This window comes from Lissotriton helveticus, chromosome 3_1 (genome assembly GCF_964261635.1).
Source record: "Lissotriton helveticus chromosome 3_1, aLisHel1.1, whole genome shotgun sequence".
NCBI classification, from domain to species: Eukaryota; Metazoa; Chordata; class Amphibia; order Caudata; family Salamandridae; genus Lissotriton; species Lissotriton helveticus.
In genome coordinates this window covers 1,046,813,689-1,046,837,510 of record NC_136061.1, presented here as the reverse complement: position 1 = coordinate 1,046,837,510, position 23,822 = coordinate 1,046,813,689, and the positions used below count along the sequence as shown (strand labels likewise).

Genomic DNA, 23,822 nt, shown 5'->3' with positions numbered 1-23,822 from the left:
GTCCTAACCACTGAGTGTAACCCGTAGGAGAGCCCCCCCACCCCTCATGTTGCGCCCCTCAAGAAACGTATGTGCCAGCACTGAAACCCGATCAAAAAACAAACTTACCACAACTCTCTCACTACTGAGCAGAGTAGAAACAGCCAGCCACCCAAACCTAGGCATGACTAACAACGTATAGATCGTGTAACCTGTATCCACTAGTAAGTGTATTGGGTTGTGTGAGAGGGCGTGCTCTACTTTCTATCTGTGTCTGCAAACACCCGCCCCAGCCCAACATCCCACAACCTGGCCATCTGCACCCGGACATATGACCGAAGGAAGGCGAGCAGCATGGAGACAAACCCATAGACACCCGCCGGCTGCAGATACGCAGACAATAAGCAACCATAGTATGGCCAGGTCCCTGCAACTAAACATTAACATTTCAGAGGCACCAGGAGGAATCAGGACACAACACGTAAAGAGAGTCCCTCACATTTACCTAGTGGAACCACAGAGTCCATTCCTATCCTCGCTGGAGGGAATCAAAGGAAGTCCTGCGCTGTCTGCTGAGTCCCTTGGGGCATACTGTGTTTACTGACCGATATCGTCTGAGGCATAGTCCACAGAACGCCCATATGAGTGGGTCCCCTCATCTAAGGGTCTTCCACAGGTAATCCCAGTCACTGCCAGCACCGTAGCCAAGCGGGTCAAATCACTTTGTCTCCTCCTCAGCCAAGGGCGAGGCCCCACCTCTGAGGCATTGCAACGTGTTCCCTCAGCCAGGTAACGATCTAGCCACTCCCAGGTGTCCGTGGGGTTGAAGAAGATGTGGGTGTTTCTGTTCATCAAAACCTGTAGCTTAAAAAGGAACAAAAGGGAGTAACTCACCTCCTGCAAGCTCCAATAAATGAGGCAGTTTTAGGGTGCATTGCCGCAGTGAAGTTTGGGAACATGGTCACAGCCACATTAGCTATTTGAAAAGAGCCGCTTGTACATGCCTTCTGCAATAGGGTATCGCTGCCACAATAATGTTTTAATATGGCCTCAGCTGCTGCCCCAGGGCTAAAGGTATCGCAGAAACTCTGTGAGCACGTTCGAGGGCAAAGTAAGGAGCAAGTACAGCAGGCGCCAACTGGGTTTCTATTCAGTATTCCAAATAGGCACCATGTCACTACCTTCCGTACCCTTGGGCAGCTCCACAATCCGCACATTGTTGCATCGGTTGCGACCTTCGCCGTCTTCAGCTCTATTCTCTAGGATTTCACACGCTTGGTGGTATCCTCCATTTGCTGTTGTAGGGTTTGCTGCGCTGCCTAGAGTTCCTCAACCAGCACATCCGTCTCCTTGATAGCCAGTGTGTGATGCTTCATCCTAAACGATCGCGATGCTGTGCGCGATCGTGCACCAGGAATGCCCTGCACTGGGACATTAGGGGAGAGGAAACAGTTTCCTCCCCCCCGATGCCTCAAGGCACCGAAAGACGGCCCCCCCCGCCCCAGGGGAGCAACAAACACCAACCTTGTTCCTGGACGCGCTGGAATGAAATGGATTCCAGCGCATCCTGATGACGTCGGTGCGCGCTGTGCACGCTGACGTCACCAGGATGCGTGGGGGGGGGCAGGGGGTGGCAGCGGAAAGTCTTCCGCTGCCACCCCTGCATACAAGACCAAGATCGATGCCCCAGGGGGGGGCACCAGCGCTCCCCCCCCCCCCCCCCCCCCCAGGGCTGTACTGATGACGAAGCGGTTCCGTCATCAGCAAAGCCCAACCGATGCTGATGACGGAACCGCTCCGTCATCAGCATCGAAGGGGTTAAATAGTAATTTTGTATCTTGGGAATGGGACCAGATGGAAAAATAATTAAACTACTACTTTCAAAAGTTATTACAAATCCAATTCAGTGGTAAAGTTGGATTTTCAATATATAGTAGAGACAAGCCAACTTACTTATAGTAAGTTGACTTTTTGATCTGTGAAGTTTGTGTAGGCTAATTTGCATAGGCTCTCCAGCCTCTCCCAGCCAGTAATTAGCATTGAATAGCACTGAATAGGTGTGAACAGATGTAAGTAAGTAAATGTTTTGGTTAATAAAAACCTTTACAATGTTCACATTAAAAGAATGCAGCAAAATTCATAATTAAAAGGTTGAAGAGCATGTCATAAAACATTCATTCCTTGTGTTAAAATACTTGGAGCAATGATCAGTAATTATTATCATTATTATTAAATACAATGAGTTGGCAAAATCTTTGGTCTTGAGATCGGACATAGATTATTCCTCTTGAGCTTATTAGATGTTACAAATTACGATAAGTTGGGTGCCTGTGTAAGGTTTTGGCAGTACATTCAGTGTAGAAGACGAGAAACTTAGGTCCTGGTTTAATGGAGTTAAGCCCTGGCTGCTTGCTAGCTTCAGTTGTCCAACACTATTCAGCCTTCATAGCAGCTTAGTAAATACATCCTCTAAGGGCTAGTTTATTTATTTATAAAGTTTTATATAGCGCGAACTTGATCCCGAAGGATATCCGAGCGCTTTACAATTTGAGGCAAAGGTAACAAATCAGAACATTAGTCTAACATGGGGAATCTAATGGGCATTGAGATAATTACTCCTCTGTATGACAATCTAGTGAAGACCAGACCCCCCAACGACACAGATGAGTTCCACTTACTGTATTTCATGTTTTCATCCAATTCTATAATCACAAGGTTACTATTATAATGTAGAGATAATAGTTTTCTTTCATAACTGGTATTGTACTTTTAACAACCCACATCCCTTTGGCAGTACCCATCACATGTGAAGTTCAGAATTACAAGCACTATCTGGTCATGCATAAATTTATCTAACAAATTACACATCATTTCCTTTCAAGCTGCTCAGATACTGCCTGTAATGATCATAAGGTAACAAAACCAACATATTTTTTATGAATAACTTCTATCCTAAGACCTATAATGTGAGAATTTGTAAGATCGTCCGGGCTCCCTGGCTGAATTAACCTGAACAATTGTTCTTGCGTAAACTTTGTACTTGACCCAAAGCATTGTCATCCAAGTATATTTATTTATTTTTATTATTAAATTTATGAATTTATTATTATTATTATTAGGGGATAGGGATCAAGGAAACATATTCCAATAGTTAGTCAATGTTTGGGTCTCTTGTGCAATGCTCAATCGATCTATAGACAGCGGAGATGGTGTGTTATCCAGTGTTGAGGTATCTTTCATGGATTCACTTGCCTGAATCATTCCCCGTCGCCGAGGCGGGAGTCCCACAGTAAATACAAAAGTAGTGCAAAAGGTAAATAACAGTAGTCGGCCCCAAAGAAAAGGTCTGAGGCTTAGATCTTATCAGCTTATCTACATCATTATGCTAAAAGAACCAAAAGATTGGTCCCAACCAATCAGCTATCAGCACCCTCTAGAACATTCTCAGCCTAACCAGTTATCATCAGATTTTCACCGCACTAAGGGGTCTATTAGGATGGCGGGCGGATTGCCCCGCCAGGCCGGCGCTAGCCACCGCTGGCCTGGCGGGGGCAATCAGCCCGCCATCCGCACCATCAATTCGCCCCCGCCATATTAGTATGGCGGTGGGGACCGCTGCGGACGGAAATACCGTCCGCCGCTTTTCTGCCCCGGTCGCCTTGCGGCCGGGGCGGAAAAGGATTAATATGGTGGCGGTGTCTATTAGACACCAAGGAATATCAAAAAAGGGAGTGAAGAGGTGGTGCGACACGGCACCGCGGTGGGCTAATCCTCCTCTTGTGAAAGCATAAATAATCAACAGAGACCACCTGAAACAAGTATTCAGTATATATTCCGATGGTGTTGGAATACACTCAGTGTGTTAAAATACCCCTCACACACCAAAAGGGCCCTTGGTGTCATGCTTCATCATCGGGGTCTTCCCGCCCCCGCTGCGGGACGGGGCAGTGCTGCGACAAGCGGCTACGCCGGAGCACCTTTTAGTGAGTACTATGTGAGTGATGATGGAGTGAGTGTACGTGGGGTCAGGAGTGATAATAGTGAAATTAAAAGATACCTGGCCTGGTGTTTAGAAAAAATTATTTAATAGGCACTGGCTGGTATCGTTAAAAGGGGTGAGGCGGAGGGCAAGAGCGGGTTACTAGTCTTGCTCTCCTGTGTGGGTCAACATGTTTCGGGGCGACATGCCCCTTCGTCAGGACCGGGTATAAAGATCCCCCTGTCACTCACTAATGTGCTCCCACAGATAGAGAGTAGTGGTGTTGGATCAATGTGTATGAATTAATTTAATAGATACACGTGTAAAAAGCTCGCTCAGTACTACTGATGATATAAGCCTGAAAGGATAAGAACACAGGATATTAGAAGGAGCGCGGATCCCAATGCGCTTTACTAGTGAATACCTGTGTGGAAGGAAAATACAAAAAGTGGGGAAAGAAACACACTTAAGCTATTTACATGGCACGCCAAAGATTTCTTGGGGGGACCAGGTTATTTGCCGAATATGGAGAGAGAAAATATGAGAGAGAAAATTCTGGGCGTGTTGACTGGCAAGCCAAGGATTTCTAGCCAGGGCTATGTGGCCACCAAGAATAACAATAGGAAAAACAAAATATAGATGGCAATGGGAAAAAAAAAAAAAGAGACACACATATATATACACACAACAATATGGAGCATCAGAAACTTGCAGTGAGATGTCTATTCAACCAGAGATACATACTTTTAGAATGAGGGAATAATGCCCCATGAGCCAAGCTGGGCGAAGGGTACAGAGGGTCCAGCTGTGGGGAGGAATGGAAAAAAAGCAGAAATAGTAACCCCAGGAACTAGATAGGCTCCTTTTCACTAGATCAATTAAGGTGAAGTATTCCAGGTCAGGGCTGTCGGCTATGCCGTACTTACTCAACCCCCACACCTCAGTGCTTCCTCCTTCGTCAGTGGCTTCCGTGGTAATGGTAAGCCTGGGCGGGGCGGGTCTTTTATAGTATGACAGAGGCTTGTTCATTGCGCCCTAATTGATTAACTCGATACTGCTGAGAGCCTTAGGTCGAGTGGTTAGGGCTAGAGATCAGGGCGGCCATTGTTCAATGTCCGTGGTCTGCTGGGTGGAGGTGGGTTTTTGCAAAATACATTAGCCTTGCTCTCAGGATTGGTAGTGGAAAGGGGGGGTTCCGATCAGGTTGGAAGGGTGCCCCCTAGGTCCGCTCGAGTGCGAGTATTCGCGTCTCTGAGGACTAGTGCGCATGCGCGGCGATGTGTGTTCCGCGCATGCGCGAAGGTGCAGCGTTCAGAGATTCTTACCGCGCATGCGCGGGAGAGCGCTGTTTCTCTACACTACTCGCCTGGAACCACGCAGGCGAGCCCTTGTGAAACAAGTGAATGTTATTGATACAGTGGAGCCTGGAATTATTAAATGTCTTATGCATTATTGTTACAAAGATCAAGCAACATATAAAACTCCACAAAAATTCACTGGATTGGAAATTGTGGCTGCCCTTAATCAATAGCAGCTGTTCAGAGGGAATCCCTCTGATTTTTTCTAATATAGCACACACATAACCAGGTAATAGTACATATTTACAAATCCTGCAGGCCAGCACCAGCTTGCAGGTTGTTATGATTGCTGGTAGGAAGAGGTGGTGTTTTTTCATAAATTTGATATTGTATTTGAGTCACGGACAGTAACTAGGCAATGGATGTTTTATGCCCTGAATTGCGACCACGGAATATCATCGTTTAATCCCGTAAGGTGTGTGCCCAAGCGATAGACCCACCGTTGCTCTTTTGCCAGAAGGTCCTTGTCATTCCCATAAGCCTCTATGACTGTCCATTTCAGTTCATCTACATTATGATTCATTGTGGCATAATGAGAGGCCATTCTTGTCGTAGTTTTTTTGCAACGTACGTTGCTGCGATGTTCGCCCATTCGTATCTTGACTGGTCTTGTGGTCATGCCAACATATTCTTTCTTACACGGGCAGGTGATCAAATAGACCAAGTTCCGGCTGTTGCAGTTGGTAAAGGAACGTTGTTCCCATGTGGATTTGTTTGAAAAAGTTATATTATGACTCTTTTTTGTATATTGACAAGATGTACAAGAGCCACACGGGTGGTGCCCTCCAATAGTTGAGATAGCAGAGGGTCTCTCATTGGTGAGTTGTTTTGGTCTCGTATGGACCAGCAGATCCTTCAAGTTCTTACCTCGCCTGTGTGCAAACATGGGTTTTGGGAAATTCAGCTTCCCACAATTGAGAATGTTCCAGTGTCTATTCACAATTTTTGTGATCTGGTTCGAATTAGTGTTGTATGTTGTGACACAGATAGGGCGTTGGTCTTGTTCTTTTTCTACTGTAGGTTCCAATAGGGCATCTCTGTTATTATTCCGTGCTCTCTTGAAACCCTTGTTGACTACCTTGCTTGGATAGTTCCTATTACTGAGCTTTGTTTTCAAGTCAGCTGCTTGGGTTTTAAAGTCTTCGATAGCACTGCAATTACGCCTCAGACGGAGAAACTGTCCGTAGGGTAGATTGTCGCGTAGATGTCGTGGATGGAAACTGTTATATAGCAACAGGCTGTTTTTAGCCGTAGGTTTAAAGTGAGTAGATGTCTCTAGATTGCCATTAGACGGGTAGATATTTAGATCAAGAAAAACTAGGTTTTCATTTGAGGCTGTGTGGGTAAACTTGAGGAACCGATCTTGTTGGTTAAGCCAAGCCATGAATTGGACCACAGAGTCTTGATCACCCCTCCAGATGACTAAAACGTCATCTATATATCTTTTCCATGCGACCACATGGTTCTTATAGGGGTTCTGGTCGTTCAGGATTCTGGTGGCTTCAAGGTGGTGCACATAGAGCCCTGCTAGGCTCGGCGCACAGGTGCTGCCCATGCTCGTGCCGTGTCTTTGTAGGTAGTATGTGTTTTCATACATGAAGAAATTTTTCTTCAGGGTCATGGAGATGCATTCTAGGACCACTTGTCTCGGAGTGTGGTACAACCAAGGAGTTGAGAAAAGAACTTCCTCAATTATTTCGAGAGTCTCCTGGTGGGGGAGACTCGTGTAGAGACTCTCTACATCAAGTCCCAGGAGGAGGTCCTGGTTGGGGTCAAAAGGTATCTCCTTAACCAGCTGTAGGACTGCTTTCGTGTCCTTTAGATAGGTACTGGTCTTTTGTACTATCGGTCTCAGGAAGGCATCTGCAAATTTTGACAGTGGTTCAAGGACTGATTGTATTCCGGATACTATAGGGCGCCCTGGTGGATATGGGGCGTCCTTGTGGATCTTGGGGATGGTGTAGAAATAAGGAGTTTTTGGATTCTTTTGAATCAGAAAATCACTCTCTTGTTTCGTTAGCCAGTCGTGTGCCAGTGCTTCTTCAATCATTATGAGGATACAGATCCTGACTTCTTCAGTCGGGTCTTCCCTTAGTATTTGGTAATTGCGTCTGTCCTCAAGTAGTTTCCTGCACTCCCTATCATAGTTGGTATATGTTTGTATCACCGTTGCTCCGCCCTTGTCGGCAGGCTTAATAACAATGGTTTCATTATTTGACAGTTCATGCAGGGCCGTTCTCTCAGCTGTGGAGGTGTTGTTAAAGACATCACCCCCGTCAGTGGTTAGCTTCTCCAGATCTGCCATAACTGCCTTTTCAAAAGTTAACAGTTCAACTGGTAACATAGAGTCTAGAGGTGTAAAAGAGGACTTGTTTTTTAGGCCTGTATCTGTTGGGACAGACGTTTCATTGTTTGAGTCCTGAAAAAAAGCCTTTAGCTTCAGTTTTCGTGTAAACTCTTTCATTTCTTGGCAGAGTTTGAATTTATCCATTTTGTGTGTGGGAACGAAACCCAAGCCCTTACTTAGGACATTCTCCTGGGCTTCCGTTAGTAGGTGGTCAGATAAGTTTACTACTAGGTTCCCCGACTGGTTGACGCTGTTTGACTCCGGGTTGATACCCCTAGGGGTGTGGCTGGCTGTTGATTCCAGTGTACCTGTGTACCTTTCCGATTGCGGCCCTTTCTTGTTCCTTGGCGCTGGCCTAAAAAAGGCGGCTGGCCATAATGGTTGAAAGGGGGCATTTGTTGGTCCCAAGGTGGGAATTGGTTTCCCATGAAGACAGGCCCTGGTGGGTATTGCATGAAACCGGGAGGGCCTTGCATGAAGGGAGGTGGTCCTTGATATGGGCCCCACCCTCTCCCACCTCGTGGGTAGCCTCTGCCAGAGAATTGTGTACCACCTCGTGTACTCTGGTTGCTGTTCCTACTGGAGTCCGATCCGTTAGAGCTAGTGTCCGACATGTCAGTGTCTTGGTCAGTGTTCTGATTTTTGGACACATGATCTTTTTTGATGTAGGGGTAAATACGTTCATGCGTGAAGTTCTCTGTGTCTTTTTTGTGTTTCTTATATTTGTTCTTTTTGAGAGTGCATTCAAATTCTGTCATTTCTTGATTTAGTTCCTCCAGTCTTTTTTTCAGAGCGGTTGGGGATAGGTAGCTCTTTATTTTAACTTCTAACTGGGTTATCTCTATTTTGAGTTCTTGTGTTAGTTTGGTTGCTGTTTTTACTATCAGGACTAGCCAGTCCCTAGTACACTTCCAGCTTATTAGAGACCAGTCCCTCTTGAATTCCAAATCATGTGTGAAAATGAATGGTTCGTTTTTCACTATTAGGCCAGGGGGGGCCGTTTTTGATTTCAAATACTCGGACATGAGAAGCCCATGCAGAGCTGTCTTTATTTGGGTTCTCCTAAGGGCTGCCAACTCGTCCCAGTCACCAGCATTGATGCCCGGTTCAGTGTTGCTCAGCCCCTCGAATGGGCGTAGGTTTGCTAGGATCCTATCGACCTCTTCATCGTCAAATGCGAGGCCTCCAGCTTCCTCCATCGCGTCTAGTAAGAAGTGTGTATGTTGGATGTGTGTGCGTAGAAGGTTGGGACTATGTGTGTAGGGAAGAGAAAAGGAAAAGAGAAGTAGAAAGTACCGAGTTGGTTGTTCTACTCACGTCCAGAAATTCTGGTAGGCTCTAAATGGAGCGAAAAAACTCCCACAGCTGCGCGCTGTCTCAAAACTAAGGAATATCAAAAAAGGGAGTGAAGAGGTGGTGCGACACGGCACCGCGGTGGGCTAATCCTCCTCTTGTGAAAGCATAAATAATCAACAGAGACCACCTGAAACAAGTATTCAGTATATATTCCGATGGTGTTGGAATACACTCAGTGTGTTAAAATACCCCTCACACACCAAAAGGGCCCTTGGTGTCATGCTTCATCATCGGGGTCTTCCCGCCCCCGCTGCGGGACGGGGCAGTGCTGCGACAAGCGGCTACGCCGGAGCACCTTTTAGTGAGTACTATGTGAGTGATGATGGAGTGAGTGTACGTGGGGTCAGGAGTGATAATAGTGAAATTAAAAGATACCTGGCCTGGTGTTTAGAAAAAATTATTTAATAGGCACTGGCTGGTATCGTTAAAAGGGGTGAGGCGGAGGGCAAGAGCGGGTTACTAGTCTTGCTCTCCTGTGTGGGTCAACATGTTTCGGGGCGACATGCCCCTTCGTCAGGACCGGGTATAAAGATCCCCCTGTCACTCACTAATGTGCTCCCACAGATAGAGAGTAGTGGTGTTGGATCAATGTGTATGAATTAATTTAATAGATACACGTGTAAAACGCTCGCTCAGTACTACTGATGATATAAGCCTGAAAGGATAAGAACACAGGATATTAGAAGGAGCGCGGATCCCAATGCGCTTTACTAGTGAATACCTGTGTGGAAGGAAAATACAAAAAGTGGGGAAAGAAACACACTTAAGCTATTTACATGGCACGCCAAAGATTTCTTGGGGGGACCAGGTTATTTGCCGAATATGGAGAGAGAAAATATGAGAGAGAAAACTCTGGGCGTGTTGACTGGCAAGCCAAGGATTTCTAGCCAGGGCTATGTGGCCACCAAGAATAACAATAGGAAAAACAAAATATAGATGGCAATGGGAAAAAAAAAAAAGAGACACACATATATATACACACAACAATATGGAGCATCAGAAACTTGCAGTGAGATGTCTATTCAACCAGAGATACATACTTTTAGAATGAGGGAATAATGCCCCATGAGCCAAGCTGGGCGAAGGGTACAGAGGGTCCAGCTGTGGGGAGGAATGGAAAAAAAGCAGAAATAGTAACCCCAGGAACTAGATAGGCTCCTTTTCACTAGATCAATTAAGGTGAAGTATTCCAGGTCAGGGCTGTCGGCTATGCCGTACTTACTCAACCCCCACACCTCAGTGCTTCCTCCTTCGTCAGTGGCTTCCGTGGTAATGGTAAGCCTGGGCGGGGCGGGTCTTTTATAGTATGACAGAGGCTTGTTCATTGCGCCCTAATTGATTAACTCGATACTGCTGAGAGCCTTAGGTCGAGTGGTTAGGGCTAGAGATCAGGGCGGCCATTGTTCAATATCCGTGGTCTGCTGGGTGGAGGTGGGTTTTTGCAAAATACATTAGCCTTGCTCTCAGGATTGGTAGTGGAAAGGGGGGGTGCCGATCAGGTTGGAAGGGTGCCCCCTAGGTCCGCTCGAGTGCGAGTATTCGCGTCTCTGAGGACTAGTGCGCACACTGAGTGTATTCCAACACCATCGGAATATATACTGAATACTTGTTTCAGGTGGTCTCTGTTGATTATTTATGCTTTCACAAGAGGAGGATTAGCCCACCGCGGTGCCGTGTCGCACCACCTCTTCACTCCCTTTTTTGATATTCCTTAGTTTTGAGACAGCGCGCAGCTGTGGGAGTTTTTTCGCTCCATTTAGAGCCTACCAGAATTTCTGGACGTGAGTAGAACAACCAACTCGGTACTTTCTACTTCTCTTTTCCTTTTCTCTTCCCTACACACATAGTCCCAACCTTCTACGCACACACATCCAACATACACACTTCTTACTAGACGCGATGGAGGAAGCTGGAGGCCTCGCATTTGACGATGAAGAGGTCGATAGGATCCTAGCAAACCTACGCCCATTCGAGGGGCTGAGCAACACTGAACCGGGCATCAATGCTGGTGACTGGGACGAGTTGGCAGCCCTTAGGAGAACCCAAATAAAGACAGCTCTGCATGGGCTTCTCATGTCCGAGTATTTGAAATAAAAAACGGCCCCCCCTGGCCTAATAGTGAAAAACGAACCATTCATTTTCACACATGATTTGGAATTCAAGAGGGACTGGTCTCTAATAAGCTGGAAGTGTACTAGGGACTGGCTAGTCCTGATAGTAAAAACAGCAACCAAACTAACACAAGAACTCAAAATAGAGATAACCCAGTTAGAAGTTAAAATAAAGAGCTACCTATCCCCAACCGCTCTGAAAAAAAGACTGGAGGAACTAAATCAAGAAATGACAGAATTTGAATGCACTCTCAAAAAGAACAAATATAAGAAACACAAAAAAGACACAGAGAACTTCACGCATGAACGTATTTACCCCTACATCAAAAAAGATCATGTGTCCAAAAATCAGAACACTGACCAAGACACTGACATGTCGGACACTAGCTCTAACGGATCGGACTCCAGTAGGAACAGCAACCAGAGTACACGAGGTGGTACACAATTCTCTGGCAGAGGCTACCCACGAGGTGGGAGAGGGTGGGGCCCATATCAAGGACCACCTCCCTTCATGCAAGGCCCTCCCGGTTTCATGCAATACCCACCAGGGCCTGTCTTCATGGGAAACCAATTCCCACCTTGGGACCAACAAATGCCCCCTTTCAACCATTATGGCCAGCCGCCTTTTTTAGGCCAGCGCCAAGGAACAAGAAAGGGCCGCAATCGGAAAGGTACACAGGTACACTGGAATCAACAGCCAGCCACACCCCTAGGGGTATCAACCCGGAGTCAAACAGCGTCAACCAGTCGGGGAACCTAGTAGTAAACTTATCTGACCACCTACTAACGGAAGCCCAGGAGAATGTCCTAAGTAAGGGCTTGGGTTTCGTTCCCACACACAAAATGGATAAATTCAAACTCTGCCAAGAAATGAAAGAGTTTACACGAAAACTGAAGCTAAAGGCTTTTTTTCAGGACTCAAACAATGAAACGTCTGTCCCAACAGATACAGGCCTAAAAAACAAGTCCTCTTTTACACCTCTAGACTCTATGTTACCAGTTGAACTGTTAACTTTTGAAAAGGCAGTTATGGCAGATCTGGAGAAGCTAACCACTGACGGGGGTGATGTCTTTAACAACACCTCCACAGCTGAGAGAACGGCCCTGCATGAACTGTCAAATAATGAAACCATTGTTATTAAGCCTGCCGACAAGGGCGGAGCAACGGTGATACAAACATATACCAACTATGATAGGGAGTGCAGGAAACTACTTGAGGACAGACGCAATTACCAAATACTAAGGGAAGACCCGACTGAAGAAGTCAGGATCTGTATCCTCATAATGATTGAAGAAGCACTGGCACACGACTGGCTAACGAAACAAGAGAGTGATTTTCTGATTCAAAAGAATCCAAAAACTCCTTATTTCTACACCATCCCCAAGATCCACAAGGACGCCCCATATCCACCAGGGCGCCCTATAGTATCCGGAATACAATCAGTCCTTGAACCACTGTCAAAATTTGCAGATGCCTTCCTGAGACCGATAGTACAAAAGACCAGTACCTATCTAAAGGACACGAAAGCAGTCCTACAGCTGGTTAAGGAGATACCTTTTGACCCCAACCAGGACCTCCTCCTGGGACTTGATGTAGAGAGTCTCTACACGAGTCTCCCCCACCAGGAGACTCTCGAAATAATTGAGGAAGTTCTTTTCTCAACTCCTTGGTTGTACCACACTCCGAGACAAGTGGTCCTAGAATGCATCTCCATGACCCTGAAGAAAAATTTCTTCATGTATGAAAACACATACTACCTACAAAGACACGGCACGAGCATGGGCAGCACCTGTACGCCGAGCCTAGCAGGGCTCTATGTGCACCACCTTGAAGCCACCAGAATCCTGAACGACCAGAACCCCTATAAGAACCATGTGGTCGCATGGAAAAGATATATAGATGACGTTTTAGTCATCTGGAGGGGTGATCAAGACTCTGTGGTCCAATTCATGGCTTGGCTTAACCAACAAGATCGGTTCCTCAAGTTTACCCACACAGCCTCAAATGAAAACCTAGTTTTTCTTGATCTAAATATCTACCCGTCTAATGGCAATCTAGAGACATCTACTCACTTTAAACCTACGGCTAAAAACAGCCTGTTGCTATATAACAGTTTCCATCCACGACATCTACGCGACAATCTACCCTACGGACAGTTTCTCCGTCTGAGGCGTAATTGCAGTGCTATCGAAGACTTTAAAACCCAAGCAGCTGACTTGAAAACAAAGCTCAGTAATAGGAACTATCCAAGCAAGGTAGTCAACAAGGGTTTCAAGAGAGCACGGAATAATAACAGAGATGCCCTATTGGAACCTACAGTAGAAAAAGAACAAGACCAACGCCCTATCTGTGTCACAACATACAACACTAATTCGAACCAGATCACAAAAATTGTGAATAGACACTGGAACATTCTCAATTGTGGGAAGCTGAATTTCCCAAAACCCATGTTTGCACACAGGCGAGGTAAGAACTTGAAGGATCTGCTGGTCCATACGAGACCAAAACAACTCACCAATGAGAGACCCTCTGCTATCTCAACTATTGGAGGGCACCACCCGTGTGGCTCTTGTACATCTTGTCAATATACAAAAAAGAGTCATAATATAACTTTTTCAAACAAATCCACATGGGAACAACGTTCCTTTACCAACTGCAACAGCCGGAACTTGGTCTATTTGATCACCTGCCCGTGTAAGAAAGAATATGTTGGCATGACCACAAGACCAGTCAAGATACGAATGGGCGAACATCGCAGCAACGTACGTTGCAAAAAAACTACGACAAGAATGGCCTCTCATTATGCCACAATGAATCATAATGTAGATGAACTGAAATGGACAGTCATAGAGGCTTATGGGAATGACAAGGACCTTCTGGCAAAAGAGCAACGGTGGGTCTATCGCTTGGGCACACACCTTACGGGATTAAACGATGATATTCCGTGGTCGCAATTCAGGGCATAAAACATCCATTGCCTAGTTACTGTCCGTGACTCAAATACAATATCAAATTTATGAAAAAACACCACCTCTTCCTACCAGCAATCATAACAACCTGCAAGCTGGTGCTGGCCTGCAGGATTTGTAAATATGTACTATTACCTGGTTATGTGTGTGCTATATTAGAAAAAATCAGAGGGATTCCCTCTGAACAGCTGCTATTGATTAAGGGCAGCCACAATTTCCAATCCAGTGAATTTTTGTGGAGTTTTATATGTTGCTTGATCTTTGTAACAATAATGCATAAGACATTTAATAATTCCAGGCTCCACTGTATCAATAACATTCACTTGTTTCACAAGGGCTCGCCTGCGTGGTTCCAGGCGAGTAGTGTAGAGAAACAGCGCTCTCCCGCGCATGCGCGGTAAGAATCTCTGAACGCTGCACCTTCGCGCATGCGCGGAACACACATCGCCGCGCATGCGCACTAGTCCTCAGAGACGCGAATACTCGCACTCGAGCGGACCTAGGGGGCACCCTTCCAACCTGATCGGCACCCCCCCTTTCCACTACCAATCCTGAGAGCAAGGCTAATGTATTTTGCAAAAACCCACCTCCACCCAGCAGACCACGGACATTGAACAATGGCCGCCCTGATCTCTAGCCCTAACCACTCGACCTAAGGCTCTCAGCAGTATCGAGTTAATCAATTAGGGCGCAATGAACAAGCCTCTGTCATACTATAAAAGACCCGCCCCGCCCAGGCTTACCATTACCACGGAAGCCACTGACGAAGGAGGAAGCACTGAGGTGTGGGGGTTGAGTAAGTACGGCATAGCCGACAGCCCTGACCTGGAATACTTCACCTTAATTGATCTAGTGAAAAGGAGCCTATCTAGTTCCTGGGGTTACTATTTCTGCTTTTTTCCCATTCCTCCCCACAGCTGGACCCTCTGTACCCTTCGCCCAGCTTGGCTCATGGGGCATTATTCCCTCATTCTAAAAGTATGTATCTCTGGTTGAATAGACATCTCACTGCAAGTTTCTGATGCTCCATATTGTTGTGTGTATATATATGTGTGTCTCTTTTTTTTTTTTCCCATTGCCATCTATATTTTGTTTTTCCTATTGTTATTCTTGGTGGCCACATAGCCCTGGCTAGAAATCCTTGGCTTGCCAGTCAACACGCCCAGAATTTTCTCTCTCATATTTTCTCTCTCCATATTCGGCAAATAACCTGGTCCCCCCAAGAAATCTTTGGCGTGCCATGTAAATAGCTTAAGTGTGTTTCTTTCCCCACTTTTTGTATTTTCCTTCCACACAGGTATTCACTAGTAAAGCGCATTGGGATCCGCGCTCCTTCTAATATCCTGTGTTCTTATCCTTTCAGGCTTATATCATCAGTAGTACTGAGCGAGCTTTTTACACGTGTATCTATTAAATTAATTCATACACATTGATCCAACACCACTACTCTCTATCTGTGGGAGCACATTAGTGAGTGACAGGGGGATCTTTATACCCGGTCCTGACGAAGGGGCATGTCGCCCCGAAACATGTTGACCCACACAGGAGAGCAAGACTAGTAACCCGCTCTTGCCCTCCGCCTCACCCCTTTTAACGATACCAGCCAGTGCCTATTAAATAATTTTTTCTAAACACCAGGCCAGGTATCTTTTAATTTCACTATTATCACTCCTGACCCCACGTACACTCACTCCATCATCACTCACATAGTACTCACTAAAAGGTGCTCCGGCGTAGCCGCTTGTCGCAGCACTGCCCCGTCCCGCAGCGGGGGCGGGAAGACCCCGATGATGAAGCATGACACCAAGGGCCCTTTTGGTGTGTGAGGGGTATTTTAACACACTGAGTGTATTCCAACACCATCGGAATATATACTGAATACTTGTTTCAGGTGGTCTCTGTTGATTATTTATGTCTATTAGACACCGCCAGCCATATTATGATGGGCTTGGTGAGATGCCTTTACGTGGCCACGGAAAGGCATGCGGTCTTCACTCTGGGGGCCCCCTTCGGGCCCCCAGAGTGAAGGAGAGGTGGGGAGTGCACACGTGGAGTACCTGTGGTACCCCCCAGCATTTACATACACAAAGCAGCAGGCACCGCGCGGTGCCTGCCGCCTCGTGAATGCAAATGCATGCATGCATTTTTAACATTTTGTCGGGCGGTGCAGAGAGTACCGCCCGCCACAATGTTAAAAATGAGGGATGCCACTGTGGCGGGCGCATCCTAATGCCACCATCGGGACCCCGCCCTTAAGGCGTGCGGTCCCTTTTTCCGATGGGATGGCGGGCGGACAAAGTCCGCTCTTCATCCTAATGGGGGCCTTAGTGTTGAAGGGAGTCTCCCTGAGTGCCACTCAGTTTTCTTCTATTTCTCATGATATCTGACAAGAAGGCCTTGTTCAAGCCCTGCAGAACCTGCAACAAGAAGAGGATCCATGTTGATGACCAGCATAAGGACTGCAGCTACTGCCTCTACCCTAAGCATGAGGCTAAAGATTACAAAATTTGCTGTACCTTCCCTTCTAAAACCCTTAGCGATAGGGTGGCAAGAGTCCTGTTGTGGCTTAAATCATCTTCGGCTGAAGTGAATGATAGAGACTCAACTTCCAGCAAGAGAGCTAGATGTCAGGACAGTTCTTCAAGTGGGGGCGTAAACACCATAAATCCTCCCACTCCACTTCTGGCCCTTCTCAGAGGTCTCCTTTAATCTCCTCTGGGTCTGTGCAGTCTCCTCAGACTTCTGCTCTCAAGGACTCTAAGAAGTCATCTTCAAAAACAGTGAGTAAAAGCCTTTCAAAGTCTCTGACTTTCCCTCCACCGTCGACGATTACTGTCACTTCTTCTGCTCATTCGTTGACGGACTCTATCTCAATGACGTCTATCATCTCTCCTATATTGTCAACGAGGATTACTATCACGTCCAAAAAGACTGTCGTCGAAGAATCGTTGACGAAGTCAGCGTCTAAGTCCACGTCGACGACAGTACCATAGATGAAGCCTCCACCGTCGACGAGAGTTGTATCGTCGACGACATTGACAAAGAGCCCGTCGACGACAAGTCCATCGACTGGGGACTTATCTGTTCCGTCTACGGCATTGGCTGTCGAACCGACTTATTCAACGCCTGTTCCATCTAGGAGCTTTCAACTCAAGACATTTCAAAGACATGACTACTGCAATATTTCCCCTCTTACTCTGTCACATCTCCTCGAAACATATGTGCAGGAAGAGGATGATGATTACGACGATGAGGAGGAAGAAGGACCATTTGGGATAGCTTATCATCCTTCTGAGCTACACATCAAATGTCAAGATGATGAGGAAGAGGAGGAGGATTATCACAAATAATATTATCAAGAGGATATTGTCGTCCCGCATCATAAAGTGTATCATAGGCAGTTTCGCCAGAGTGACACCAGCCATCTGCCTCCAACTCTTGTACAGGACCTGCAAGCCATGCTAGCAGACTACAGACAGCGGTTCCCCCTGCAGCAAGTTATTCCACAAGTCCCACCTCCACCTATGGCGGTTCCGGACCCTTTGCCTCCACCTGATGCTCCAGTTCCAACGCCTCAACTTCCAGAACCTCCTCAAGTGCACCAACTTCCAGACCCTCATCAGGGTACATCCTCTGATGAGGAAGTTGAAGAAGGTGAATTGCCAGAGAACCCTCATGTAGATCCTTGGGATTCTTACATTATCCCTATGCCTTCTCCACCGACTCCTCTACCATCTGATTCGCCACCAGAGGACATAGGAGGATTTCATAATCTCCTGCAGCGAGCTGCTGCTAAATTTCAACTGCCTGTCACCATTGAACAAACAGGATGTTTCCTTCACGACTTTAAAGCGGAATCCAGAAAAATTACCAGGGCCGTTCCTATAATTGATTATATATGGCACGAAGGTATCAAGATCATGAAAACTCCTGCATCTGTGCCAGCAGTGCTTCCACGGATAGATAAGAAGTATTGTGCTCCGGCCAACAGTCCACCCTGTCTCATTGGGCACCCTCGGCCAGATTCGGTAATCTCCCAGGCTGCCCAACAAAGATCTAAGAACCCGGCAACACCCATTACTACACGGCCGGACAAGGAGGGCCATCTTCTTGACCTGATTGGCAAGAAGTTTTCAGCTATGGCAGCTGCATCCATCAGGGCAGCTAACTCCCTAGCGATCAAAGGAAGTTATGATCGCCAAATGTGGTCAGGTATGGCTGGGCTGATTGAACTCATTCCTGAGTACAGAAGACCGGAAGCACGGAAGATCTTACTGAAGGGAGAACGTGCGGCTTCTGAAACAATAGATTGCGCACTAGACATTGTAAATACCAATTTTAGACAACTGGCTGGGGCGGCAGTACTCAGACGCCAGGGTTGGCTTAAAGCCACCACTTTCAGCCCTGAAGTCGAAACGAAAATATTGGACATGGCCTATGATGGCGAATCATTGTTCGGGAAACACATCGATGAAGCCCTCCAGGCAATAAAAACGGATACAGACACGGCAAGATCCTTGGGTTCATTGCAATACAAGCGCGGAACCTTCAGAGGTGCGAGGGGGCGTAGGTTTTCCTCTAGAGGAGGATATCAAAACCAGCAGAACAGACAATACTAGCCCCAATATAGACAGACTTACCAATCTTCATACCTGTAATCCAATACGACTGGTTTCTCTCATCAGGGCGGTCGCTAACAATCGCAAAGTCAAGGGGGAGACGCTAACAGGAAACACTGATCTCCGCAGGGCGCCAATCACACCTCTTCCCATTCCCGTGGGCGCGAAAATTTCAACATATGTGGACAAGTGGCGAGAAATGACCGCCGATCGATGGGTTCTAGACCTGGTGAACAACGGACATACCCTAGAATTTGTCACCAAGCCACCTACCACTATGCCCAAGGGACCCCCTCGTCTTCACTTATTATTAAAGAAGCTTTTACATTGCTCCTCAAGAATGCTATAGAGAAGGTCTCATCACATCAGAAACAGACAGGTTTCTATTCTTTTTTTTTTTCCTGATCAAAAAGAAATCCGGGGAATGGCGACCGATCCTAGACCTTTGCAACCTGAACAGTTTCCTCCAAAAACAAGGATTTCGCATGGTCACACTTTCAAAAATTCTCGGTTGCCTGAACGAGGGAGATTTTATGGCTTCTCTAGATATGGAAGACGCTTACTTCCACCTCCCAATCCATCGCAAATATCTCCGCTTCACTGTGGCTGGCGCCCATCATCAGTTCAAAGTGCTCCCGTTTGGACTAAAATCGGCTCCAAGAATTTTTACGAAGTGCGGCAGGGTTAAGATCCCAGGGAATCCAAGTATGCCCGTATTTGGACGATTGGTTAATCAAAGGTCCTTCGGAACAAGCAGTCAAGATTGCCACTGCTACGTCTCTTCATCTTTTAAACTCTTAGGGGCTAACTGTGAACAAAAACAAATCCCAGTTACGTCCGATGCAAGTCCTTCCATTTCTCTGAGCCCTTATGGACACGGTCCAGTGCAAGGGATTCTTATCTCACGAACGACAGGTTTGTCTTCAAAAGCTGGCAACTCTGATTTCAAGAAAAAAGTCAGTTTCTGTCTGCATGTTTGCTTCGCTCCTGGGAATGTGCTCTTCGGCCATAAATCTCATCCCTTTGGTACGACTCAGAATGAGACGTCATCAGGAAGAGCTGCATCTCCAGTGGCTGCAAGCCGTGGGTTCCTTCAAGGTCACGGCACTCATGGTGAACGCTCTACATTGGTGTTCACTGATATCCAACTTAGCAGACGGACTCACTTTCATACAGGATATTCCAGATTTTGTTCTAACAGATGCCTCCATGAAAGGATGGGAAGGTCATCTCCAGGATTTACAGATACAAGGCAAGTGGTCTCAAGAGTACAGACAACAACACATCAACAGACTAGAATTACCAGCGATTTTTCTGTCCCTGCAAGCTTTCCTTCCAAGGATTGCAGGTTCATTAGTACTAGTTCGGACCGACAGTACCACCAGCATGTTTTACGTGAACAAGCAAGGAGGAACAAGATCGGCAACTTTGTCAAGAGAAGCTCAAGAGTTGTGGGAATGGGTCACACTCCACAACATAACCCTCAAAGCAGAACATGTCCGAGGCCTCCACAAACCTTTGTGGACACGCTCAGCAGGTCGCTATCGGACTGCCACGAGTGGGAGCTAGAGCGCACTCAAGTGAACAGGGTGTTCCAGACTTGGGGCAAGCCAAGGTTTTATTTGTTCGCAAGGAAGCACAACAAGAAATGAACGCTGATATTATGCCAGCAGATATCCTCAACAGGGATCAAGGGGGAATGCCCTGTCCATGCGATGGTCAGGGATTTGTGCTTACGCTTTTCCCCCAATACCTCTTATCCCGAGGGTGTTACGCGAGATGAAGCTGGAGGGCTGCAGTCTCATCCTGATTGCACCCCGGTGGCCACGCCAGTACTGGTTCCAAGAACTGCTGTTACTATCCCAGGACCAGCCGATCCGTCTTCTTCCAACACCCACAATGTTGTCAAGGAACAGAGGGCAGGTGGTTCACCTGGACCCTCAGTCTCTACATTTACACTCATGGCTCCTGATTTCTTAGAATTCAAGGACCTTGACATCCCTCAGGACTGTCGTGACATCTTAACTAAATCACGAGCTCAGAGCACGATTAAGACTTATTGTCTAAAATGGAATAGATTTTGCTGTTGGTGTAAGACTAACAAGGTTCACCCGGTAGAAGTGCCTGCGGAACAAATTCTCCCTTATTTGCTACATCTGGCGAGGTCTGGACTCTCCTTTTCATCTGTTAAGGTCCATTTAGCCGCACTTTCAAGATTCAGGAAAGGTGCCTAGCTTCCTTCTTTATGTTCATCCTCATTAATCAAACAATTCATGAAAGGTCTTTTCCGAGCGTTTCCTCCGGTGCGGCCTCCTCCACCTGAGTGGGAACTTCACCAAGTCCTAACACAGTTAATGAAGGACCCATTCGAGCCGATCCACAAGGCTGGGCTCAATTTTCTCACGTGGAAAGTTGCTTTACTTCTAGCTCTAACATCTGCTAGGAGAGTAAGCGAAATTCAAACCTTCACTATAAAGGAACCATTTCTGCATTTCTCTCAGGAATATGTGACCCTCCGGACTAATCCTACATTTATACCTAAAGTGCCGTCACAATTTCACCTCAATGAGACTGTGAGGTTACGCACTTTCTTTCCAAATCCGTCTACACCAAAGGAAAGAACATTACATTCCCTTGACATCAAAAGATGTTTAAAGTTCTACCTACAAAGAACAAAGAGCTTTAGAAAATCCGACCAGTTGTTTGTGGCTTACGGTCCCCTGAATACTCCTGAGTCGTGAGCCGGAAGAGGTTGACAGAGACGCTGGAGTGGTCTTGACATTTTTAAAAATCAAATAAAGCCGATTTTGCACATTTTTATTAAAGCCGTTTTTTGCACATTTTATATATTACGTTGAACTTGCTTACCTAGAGGAGCTTTTAAATTTTGTGGAGAGGACTGTTACAGTTAGTTGGGAGGCTCGGGGGGTAATTTGCTCGCTTTCCCTCGGAGGTCCGCCATTTTGGACGACCGACCAGGGTAGCGGTCTAGTCTTTCTCTACTGGGAGAGAACAAATTCCGGGATGGCGCAAGCGCAGCGGACGCGCCGCCGGCACGCTGAAGAACGTTCTGCGCTCTGCACCAGGACCCCTGGAGGTTTTTTGACCGGTAAGACCCCTAATATTGCTTATGACTGGGATACCCTGATTGGGTTCAGGGAATCCGTCGGGGAGGGGGACTGTCTCCGATTTCACCCAGATAGCTGGCCAGCCACTATTACTGAGTCCTGCCCGGTCTGTAATAGAGTGATTCCCAAAATCCTTATGGCACCCGCACAGGGTACAGCGAGGACGAAACGGCGACCAAAATGGAGGAGGCAATAACCTATAAATGTTTATCCATAAATGCCAGGTCCCTAGGGAAACAAAGCCTTGACTGTGCTGACCTTCTAATTGAGAAAGAAATAAAAATCGCGTTCATCATGGAAACATGGATGGATTCGGCTTCTGGCCCTGATATAATTAAGGCCACCCCCGTAGACTATTTATGCTACAGGCAGGATAGGCAAGAAAAACTAGGTGGCGGGCTGGCGGTTATAGATCATAATTCTCTAAAGGCTATATTCCAGCATATTCAGATAGACCTGTGAAGCCCTCTCTTTTAACTTCTCTCTCTCCATTCGCCAGTCGTTTAAAGGATGCCTGCTGTACAGTCCTCCTGGGGCAAAAAACGCTTTTTTGGCCTCGGTAGGGACTGTTTTAGAGGTGGGCTTATGCGAGGAGGCTTTTACCTTGATTGGAGATTTTAATTTCCACTTGGAAAATGCGAATGATCCCGAGACTATGGCCTTGTTAGAACTGATGGCGGGAGTCGAACTAAAGCAACTGGCTTTGGGACCCACACATAGCGCAGGACATAGCGTTTTCTGGGACATTGCCAGTTGCTTGGTCTGATCATGTGGCAGTGAGGTTTGAAATGACTCTTAAGAATCTCCCTTATGTTGAACAGGCCCAAACGGGGGTAAAGATGGGTAGAGCCTGGAATAAGCTGGAAGGGTCAAGTTTGGAGACGCTTTTACTGGCTTCCCTGGAGGAGCTCCCATCAGATGTGGAAGATGCCACCCTGGCCTATACTGGATGGTTAGAGCAAGCCTGCGCCACGTTAGTCCCGTTAAGTAGGGTTCGCTCTCATAGATCTTCCCCCTCGGCCCCTTGGTATACTGATGACCTTAGAAGGTTTAAAATAGGTTGTAAAAGGTTGGAGAGGGAGTGGCGCAAAGGCTACAAGGAATCAGACAAATTGAATTTAAATCGGAGTCTCCTTGAATGTAAGAAAATGATCTTTCAGGCGAAACAAGAATACTTTACAACCCGGATTAATTTGGCCAGCAGGTCCTCAAAGGAACTATTTAGAACAGTTTCCTGCCTCGCATCCCCGAAAGTACCGGGTCCTCAACCTAACTTAGAGCTGTGCGAGGCCCTCACTAAGTTCTTCCTGAGCAAGGTAAATACCATTTTAAGGTCTTCTCGGTCGCAGTTAGGAGCGACCCACCTAGCATGAACCAGAAGGCTGGAGTGGGAGAGTCCCAGGGTCCCAAGTTAGAGCAGTTTACACCAGTGAGCATGGAGACTAATAAACTGCTTCTTGCGGTAAAATCAGGCTCCCCCTATGATCCGTGTCCGGCAATGGTAGCCAAGATGGCATCCGTACCTATTGCCGCAGCATTAACAGCAATTTTTGATAATATGTTTGCGGCAGGACAATTTCCTTCGTGTTGGAAACAAGCTTCGGTTCTTCCGCTGCTGAAAAAAGCTAATTTGGATATAATGGACCCGAATATCTTTCGTCCTATTTCTAGGCTCCCATTACCAGCCAAATTAATAGAAAGAATTATGAATTTCCAACTCAGTGCTTTTCTTGTGGCTACCCGTGCCCTTGATCCCTCCCAACATGGATTCAGAGCTGGCCACAGCACTGAATCCGCGCTAATTAAGGCAACGGAGGAAATTAGAGAAGTTTTGGACCACGGAGGCAGAGCGGCGTTAGTCGTATTGGATTTATCCGCTGCCTTTGGTACGGTACACAATGAGATCCTGTTGGACCGGTTAAGGAAATGTGGGGTACAGGGGAAAGCATGGGACATCTTGAAGGCTTTCTTATGC

General features: G+C 46.7%; 1 protein-coding gene across 4 annotated transcripts in view; it reads left to right on the top strand.

Moving 5' to 3' along the window:
- The window catches only part of UBR3 (ubiquitin protein ligase E3 component n-recognin 3), a 1,992,321-nt gene that overhangs the window by 112,402 nt on the left and 1,856,097 nt on the right, over nt 1-23,822 (top strand). The window lies entirely within an intron of this gene.